Below are 9,195 nucleotides of genomic sequence, written 5' to 3'. Positions count from 1 at the left end.
GTTTACTGTTGAGGCACTACAACTTTTTGTATTAAAACAATAGTTGATTTATTTTTTTGTATTTACATTCCTTTCCATTGATGACCTTTTCTCACTAATACATGCACCATGTAAACAATTATGGCACTTTGCTATCATTTTATTGTATTTGATGTCATAATATTTATAACATTGTAATCTCTGTCTACTCTTTCGTCCTACATAATTATGAATAATAGATAGTGTTACGATACAAGTGCATTATCATTATTACGCAGTTACTGAAATGGCTAACTGGTGTGTTACAATATGCGTTCTTTTGTATTTCAGTGTGCAGCTTTCAATGGAATATTGTTATCCAGGCGGACCACCACTTGATTTGAAAGGAGGTAAGTTGGATATCAAATAAATAATTTTGAAATAGCGGTAAAACAATGTTTATTATTTGCATATTCAGATAAGCTTACTATCAAATAAAAAAATAAAAAAAATTAAATCATAATCAAATCAGACACAATTCTTGCTTGCCAACTTTTTAAAAATGAAAAGAAAAAGGGGTGTTAGCGACGAATTCGACAAAAGACATGAAATATAATTTATTTCTATTTCAAACATTTATTGAAGAGGAATACAGAAACAATATTATTGCGTCAGCTTAGAACAGTTTCGTCATGTATTATTGACTTCCAAGTAAGTCATGCTATATTTTTAGCTCATTTGAATTACTATTCATTTAACGTCACAGTACCAAATTGAACATAGTTCCAAAGCTGAAAATCTCAAAGCAGTAGAAGTTTGCATAGTGACTAAATGATTATCAACTTCATAATTTGCCATTATGCATAACTTTCAACATAACTGTTTTGTCAGAATGGTCAAATTATATATCAACAGATAAAGTATTCTAAGACAAATGTGAAAAGCTTTTACATTTTTAATTATTTTAACTTAATGCTGACTTTACTTTTATACATATTCTTTCTTTTTTTTTTTAATTTAAAACAGAATTTTAATAGCTGTTATTACTTTAAAGATAGAGCTGAATTAATGAACAATTTTCTAAATGGTGAAAATATTGATTGTAAAACAAACAAATTAGTGTTTTATAACAAACAAGACAGGGTATTCTTTGATCTTATAATAACAATACAGTTACGTTTTTCAAATATCAATCAAATTATGCAGGAAAATGTATGAAAATAAATGAAAATATATGAAATAAAGTGTAATAAAGAATTTATTCTTATGATTAATATATTCTAAGTCAATCAAGAAATCATAAATTTGGTTTAGTTAAAACTTCAAAAAACATGTTAAAGATGTAATATGTAATAAAAGTAGTGACATCTAATGCCATGTAATTCATGAAATTACACAACTTTTTTTTATAAAGTAACGCATTATATTACAAGTACATGTAATGCACAAATTGCTGCATTACACATAACATGTAATAACTTGGAAAATATAATGCATTACCATGCATTACATTGACAAATTTGCATAACCCACTGCCTAGACAAAACATAAAAAACTGAAGACTAAGCAACACGAACCCCATAAAAGAACTGGGGGTGATCTCAGGTACTCCGGAAGAGTAAGCAGATCCTGCTCCACATGTGGCACCCGTCGTGTCGATAATATTATAACAAACCTGGTAAAAAGTTTAATTCATGAAAAGGGAAGGGGATTGTAGTTACGACATAAGGAAAATATCAGGGATTATCTGTGAAACGGTTATTCCATAACGGTCAACAAACTCGTCATGGCGTCCGTAAAGTTTACGTAGGAATGATTTCAACTTCACCATTTCGAACTCTTGGTTTAATAGCTTCCTTGTGCAGCAAACCTCTAGCAAGGAAATCATGATATGTCAAAAGTGATGATTTTAGTTTCCCAATTGTGAACTTTCCATTTCTAACTAGCAACATTCCAGCAGCGCCTGCATACGGATTATATCTCCCAATTGATACGATAGTTTGCTATGTGTTGTACATCAGTAACATCAATTACACGAAAATATACAATCACACAGTAACATGTTAAACTAGACAAAATATACCAAAAGACACAGTTAATATTATAGATTTTATCTTTATTCATAAATGACATTCAAACATATTCTTTAAAATCTGGTTAATGATTGACAGGTCACATGCACGATTTTGTTCATTCATTAGTGCTATAGAGCATTTATTGTTTTGGGAATGAATAATTTATCAAATAGGCAAAAAATGTAAGTACACAATGATTCAATTAGTATTCATTTAAGGTACATGTATAATGTACACAATAAGTTTTATTTCAGCTGCATATTTACTTGGCTTGAAGTAAAGCATTTAGACTAATATTTAAAGTATATTTCAACATTTCCAAATAACAAATTAGTTAGTTACTGTGGATTCATTTATTTTCACGAGTACCAATTTTCGTGAATCGAGGAAAACCTGCATATTCGAAAACAAAAGACAACATATTTATTTGCTGTTTTTAAAGGTCAGATAACTCATGTCAAAAACAGATGAATAAAAAAGTGTATTCCTCTCATTGTTACCGCATGTTGACACTATTTTCTTTCACTTAATAAAATTGAGAATGGAAATAGGGAAACAACTACCCGACCATAAAACAAACAACAGCAGAAGGTCACCAACAGCTCTTCAATACAGCGAGAAATTTCCGCACACGGAGGCGTCATTTAGCTGCCCCCAAAAAGATAAATATACTAGTTCAGTGATAATGAACGCCATACTAAACTCCAAATTGTACACAAGGAACTAAAATTAAAAATAATACAAGACTAACAAAGGGGAGAGGTTCCTGCTTTGGGACAGGCGCAAAAATGCGGCAGGATTAAACATGTTTATGAGATCTCAAGCCTCCCCCTATACCTCTAGCCAAAGCAGAAAAGAAAACGCATAATAATACGCACATTAAAATTTAGTTCAAGAGAAGTCCGAGTCTGATGTCAGAAGATGTTACCAAAGAAAATAAACAAAATGACAATAATACATAAATTACAACAGACTACTAGCAGTTAACTGACATGCCAGCTCCAGACCTCAAAAACCTATTAATTAAAAAATAAGGAGATGTGGCATGATTGTCATGACACAACAATCCACACAAGGTCTTAAGAAATGAATGTAAGCAATTGTAGGCAGTTGTACGGTCTTCAACAATAAGAAAAACTATACCGTATAGTGGGTTTCAAAAGGCCTCGACGTGCAAAATATGAAATGATAGAACTGAGAAAACCAAATATAGTTTTAGAATAGTCACAGAATACAATTAAACTCTTGTATGTTTTAAAATAAAAAAGCGATTGATGTTTTTCCTGATTTGTAGATGCATTCCAGCCCTGTGTTATGAAAAATAATATAATATTACATGCTGGCGAAACATACAATAACTATCACGAATGTATGAAGTATATGTGTTTTGATTTTGGACAATATTCTCTTTGTTCGTACGTAAGTTTACACATAATGCAAGAATACAACGTACTCTGACCTTTAACGTATTTTAGTAAAAGTAGTATTTTGAGCACCAACATTATTTACAATGGCGTCTAACTTATTACCAACAAAAAGAAAGGGAACAATTTCTACTGAATTTGATTCACAGCAGGGCTATTTTGAAAAGTCTATCACTCTTTACTTAAATTCACAATATATAGACCAATATTAATACTTTAATGTTACGACAATATAACGACTTTATACTGAAAAGAAATTTAAATAGTAAACACCTGAAGATATCCAAAAAGCGAAATGACAGATATTGTTATATTACAGTTCGTTTCTGTGAGTGTTACATTTTAATGTTATGTTTCTGTTGTGTCGTAGTTCTCTTACATTTGATGCGTTTCCCTCAGTTTTAGTTTGTAACACAGATTTGTTGTTTTTTCCTCATCGATTTATGAATTAAGAACAGTAATATACTCCTGTTGCCTTTATTTATAGTCCGGCCGATCGGTGAAAAAATTGCTCAAATAATGAGGAAAGCACCAATTTTTGCATGATAGTACATTTTTGTGTACTGAGCAATATAAGCTATGGACCCACTCTCAAAATTCAATATGGCGGCTTATTTCAAGATGGCTGCCGTATGTTCTAAAATATTTTACAGTATTGTACAAACCACAGTGGATTTGATGCTGGATATTTGAATGACTTGGTGAACTTAGCAAGATTTTGTTTTGATCTATCTTTGAAATACAAATAGGCGGCTATTTTCAAAATGGCCGCCTTGAAAAATAAGCAAATATTCATTATTGAGAATTGACCTGAATATAAGCATTTTATTGATGTATTGTGTCATTTAGTATCTGTCCCAGTTCTGTCCCTTTTGATTTTGTCTTGTTTGCAATTGTCATTTCATACACAAAGTAGCAGCTATCATAAAAAGCTGCAATAGTAGCTTTCATTATAAGCTGCACTATTTGTTGTCTTGGGGTCACACATAAAAGCTGTGATTTGGGATTTATCTGCGTTAAGATATTATTTAGTGCCTATCTTATTTCTTGGGTCGCAATATTTGGAAATTTGAGATATTAAACTGTGAATTGAGCCACATATATTTAAACACATAGCAATGAAATGGCAGTAATTGAGGACAGCAAGGACAAGCACATTTAATTTGCAGAAACTGAATCACTAAGGGATATGGAGAAACCCACGAGAAATTAATTCCAGCAGAAAATGGAGATTTGGAGAACGTAACGCTACGTGGTTAAGGGTTAACAGACAGCTTGTTATTGGGAAGATTATAAAGAACGACTCTCGACATTAATAGAGTAAACATACAATGGGATGTGTGCAAAGAGCCATTAACAGACGATGTTATACTTAGGCTAGATATTTTGGACACATTGAGCGCAATGATAAACCTGAGTACTCCAACAATTACCAACAACAATAAAGTGATAAATGCGACATTTGTTAACATTGGAAACGAGATTTCAACTCAGTAAGTTTGAATAAAATGAACCATCACAGTTCCGCCAAACTCAAAAATGAATGTTACCATTAAAACTAATAAAAGTGCTGACCAGGACTTCATTTTAGGACCATGTTCGCTGAATAGTTGCGAATTGGTTTCGCACATAGTTGGAAAAGGAAATAGTTGCACCTTAACCATTTTAAATGATGGCAATCGTCTAGTCCGCCTGAAGAAAGGTACAACTCTTGATTATATAGAATAATTTGACGATGTAGTGGATACGGCAGATGAAAACGTGATAAGTGACGTAAGACGTGGCATTGAAGAGACACGAGACAAGGTGCCCTCGGCACTCCGTCAAAGTTTAGATCAGTAACCTACTATTCCACCACATTTAACCGACCTATATTAACGTTCATTCGACTCGTTTTGACCTATTTCATTCCAACCATTAAAAATGAAAGCGTTTAAAGAACAATTACAATAACATGTGACATGTTGATTAACATTTTGAATTTCACTATTTGTTTTTGTACATGCAGCTATATTTGCAAATGTATGTGTTACAGAAATAACCAAATTATTTTTTTTATATCTTAAAATTAATTGATAACAAATTCACGAACATGAAGTCCATTTTTAAAGAATCATTACTTTTATTTCCGAAATTATATAGAATACCTTTAGGACAATCTTGATATTTATACCATTTTTCCGCCATCTTGAAAATGACAGCCATATTGGATTTTTCAGAGTGGGTCCATAGCTGAAATCAAAGGGTATATAACCAAGAACTACAATGCAAAGTTTCATGCTTTCCTCATCAAATGAGCAATTCTGCTCTATATATCTGCACCAATCGGCCGGACTATTAGGTAAACTTTGAGTATTAATCATAAAAATGTATAAAAAGGAAATCGTAGAAAAAACAGAAATATTGTTAGTAAAGCAAAATATGTACTTTCGGATACGGATTTATTATTTTAGTTCGCGACATCCTCCTATGCAAAACATGTAACGATGAATAGCATTTTAAACTATGAATATACCGAATTGTAATATTTTTTAATTGTAGAATTTCATTCCTTATAATTTTCTTCTGGTCACGTAAAAAGTCCTTTGGTACTAAAAAAGCATTTGAGCGCGACGTCCTCTAGCATTTGCAGGTCTACTTCAAAAGTTTTCCGTGCTTATTTTTTTTCCGAAATATCTGATATGTTTGTTTATTAACAAATTGGAGATGCACTTTTGCCTAGATTTACTGTAATTTTTCTATACGACGATTTCGAAAAATTGGGGATTTGGGCTAAATAAGAACTAATTAAAAATTCCTCAATTATCAATTCAACAAACTATTCATTGATCAACTCCTCAACTAGATGGAAATTTTCAATCAGATACGAGTGGATGTTTCTACAGTATGTCGTAAATAATGCCATAGCGTTTTATTTAGTAATTTATATCTTTAGACGAAATCAATACTTCAGATATAAGTTCGTGAGCATCTTCGTATCGATGGTTTTTGTTGGTTTATTTAATATTTTTTCTTCTGTGTACTGAATGCTGTTGGTCTTTTTCTCTTGGATATTGTGATAACTGTTCTTCATTCAACTTCAAAGTTATGGATCTTGATCGCCTTCAAGCTGTGATTTATTGGAGCAGCATGTAATGTAAATTCAGAAATTATTGCGATTTTGTCATTTTTTACGCCTCCTTTAATTTTTGCGATATTGGGAAAAATCCTGTTTAACTGATTTATAAAATTTCAAAATGGGAGTTTGATTAATTTCAGTTATAACCATGTCGTATTTTTCGCAAAAATAAAAAATAAAAAAGTTTTTGAATTTACAGTAATCATTTGTAGCAAAATGTATTTACACCAATCACATCAAATGAAAAATTTTGAAATGTTTTCTGTCTTTTTACTGGACTGACACCAAGAGTAACATACTGCAATAAGAAAATTAACCCATCAGGACATATTATTTTGACCCAGAATATGCTCTATTGATATGACAAGATGAACAAATGTTAAGAAATACAATATTTTGACACAGAATATGTTCTATTGCTATGACGAGTTGAACAAATGTTAAGAAATGCAATAAATGCTATAAAAGGAGCCTCTGGCCTTTGTTAGTCTTGTATTTTTTTAATTTTAGTATCTTGTGTACAATTTGGAACTTAGTATGGCGTTCATTATCACTGAACTAGTATATATTTGTTTAGGGGCCAGCTGAAGGACGCCTCCGGGTGTGGGAATTTCTCGCTACATTGAAGACCTGTTGGTGATCTTCTGCTGTTGATTTTTATATGGTCGGGTTATATGGTTGTCTCTTTGACACATTCCCCATTTCCATTCTCAATTTTAATTCAAAAATGTGTTTAGTCTTAGAGGTATGATTTTTTTATTAGTTGTTAGTGGCTTTGAACTAGCTGTCAGATAACTGCGAGTACTCTCAGATCTGTTCCTAGTGTCTTTTTGTTGTTGGGATGATCAAGTACCCGGCCACGTCCACTTGTAATTTTGTTTATCTGATGAGTTGAGCCTTTTGCAACTAATAGTTTGTTCTGATGTTGTACTGTTCTACCACTGTCCCAGGTTAGCGGGAGGGTTGGGATCCCGCTAACATGTTTAACCCCGCCATATTATTTATGTATGTGCCTGTCCGAAGTCAGGAGCCTGTTATTCAGTAGTTGTCGTTTGTTTAGGTGTTACATATTTGTTTTTCGTGCATTTTTTTTTATATAAAGAAGGCCGTTAGTTTTCTCGTTTGAATTGTTTTACATTGTCATACCTGGGTCTTTTATAGCTGACTATACGGTATGGGCTTTGCTCATTGTTGAAGGCCGTACGGTGACCTATAGTTAATGTCTGTGTCATTTTCGTCTCTTGTAGACATTTGTCTCATTGGCAATCATACCACATCTTTTTTTTTATATATTTGTATGAAAAAGTCGGGGACAAAACTTTCATCTAAACCAACATTCATAAGAACCGACTAGAACAATACCTTAGAAAAGATAAGGTGTTTCAATTAAAACCGACGATACTTTATAATTCATTAACAAAGTTTTGAAATAGATGCACATTTTCCTTCACTATAGCATTACTAGCAATTATAATTACTTCCAAATTACAAGATAACGTACCTTTTGTTATAGTTTATTTTTCTAGATACCAGCATGCATGCACATACATGTCTGCAAAAGACTAATATAATTTATTATTATACTTGTGCATATTACATTTCATGAAATACATGTTTTTTTTTTGTTTTTTTTTACAGAATCGATGTACAAAGTGCACGTGTTCCCCCTATGGGATGTACTGAAATACGAGATGATAAATGTGAATATCATATTGTAAAGTCGGATAACTATAGTAACCCATGCCCTCATTACCCTCCTAATGTTGTTGGATAACATGACAAACAGTACAACAGAAAATACCGGAAAAAAACCAATTTATTACGGAAAAAATTATAAGAAAATAAAAAAAATATATTCTAGAGTAGAACATCAATCGCCTTAAAAAAATATCGAATCAATGTACTACGTTAAGTGTGTTGGACTTTTACATTTTAATGTTGTGTCGTTGTTCTCCTCTCATATTTAATGCGTTTCCCTCAGTTTTAGATTGTTACCCCAATTTTGTTTTTTGTCAATAGATTTACGAGTTGTGAACAGCGGTATACTACTGTTGCCTTTATTTATGGTAATCGTAAATACATAGCTTACATGTATATAGGTTAAAGTGTAAGAAATTTGCATAATGAAATTGTTATTGTAAAGTTGACATTTTATATCGATTGTTTTTTTCTTTTTCTGTGGACAGGATTGACATTGATACAATACTTTTTCGACTTTAAGTAATTGCCAAGGAATGTCCTCATTCTCTATCTTTTGGATCAGTTAATAAATAAATCAAGTTAATTCGCTATAAACCTACCTTCAAGAAAATCAATGTGGTCATTTTTATAAATTTTCTGTTTAGAAAAAACTAAGGATTTTCTTATCCCCGGCATAGATTACCTTAGCCGTATTTGGTACAACTTTTTGGAATTTTGAATCCTCAATGCTCTTGAACTTTGTATTTGTGTGGCTTTTTTTAACATTTTGATATGAGCGTCACTGATGAGTCTTATGTAGACGTAAGGCGCGTCTGGCGTACTAAATCATAATCCTGGTACCTTTGATAACTATTTACACATAACTTCTTTTTGTACATTTTAAAGTTGCCTGTTTTTTTAGGGATAGAGAAATGGAATA

At 32.0% G+C, this 9,195-nt stretch overlaps 1 long non-coding RNA gene across 1 annotated transcript; it reads left to right on the top strand.

Moving 5' to 3' along the window:
• Positions 1-220: 220 nt before the first annotated feature.
• LOC143046911 (uncharacterized) lies at positions 221-8,435 on the top strand. Its single transcript, XR_012969304.1, has 3 exons — positions 221-368; positions 3,328-3,448; positions 8,214-8,435. It is a non-coding gene; the product is annotated as an uncharacterized LOC143046911 (long non-coding RNA).
• Positions 8,436-9,195: the final 760 nt, after the last annotated feature.

Source organism: Mytilus galloprovincialis, chromosome 9 (genome assembly GCF_965363235.1).
Source record: "Mytilus galloprovincialis chromosome 9, xbMytGall1.hap1.1, whole genome shotgun sequence".
Classification (NCBI taxonomy): Eukaryota; Metazoa; Mollusca; class Bivalvia; order Mytilida; family Mytilidae; genus Mytilus; species Mytilus galloprovincialis.
This window is presented reverse-complemented; position numbering and strand designations above follow the sequence as displayed.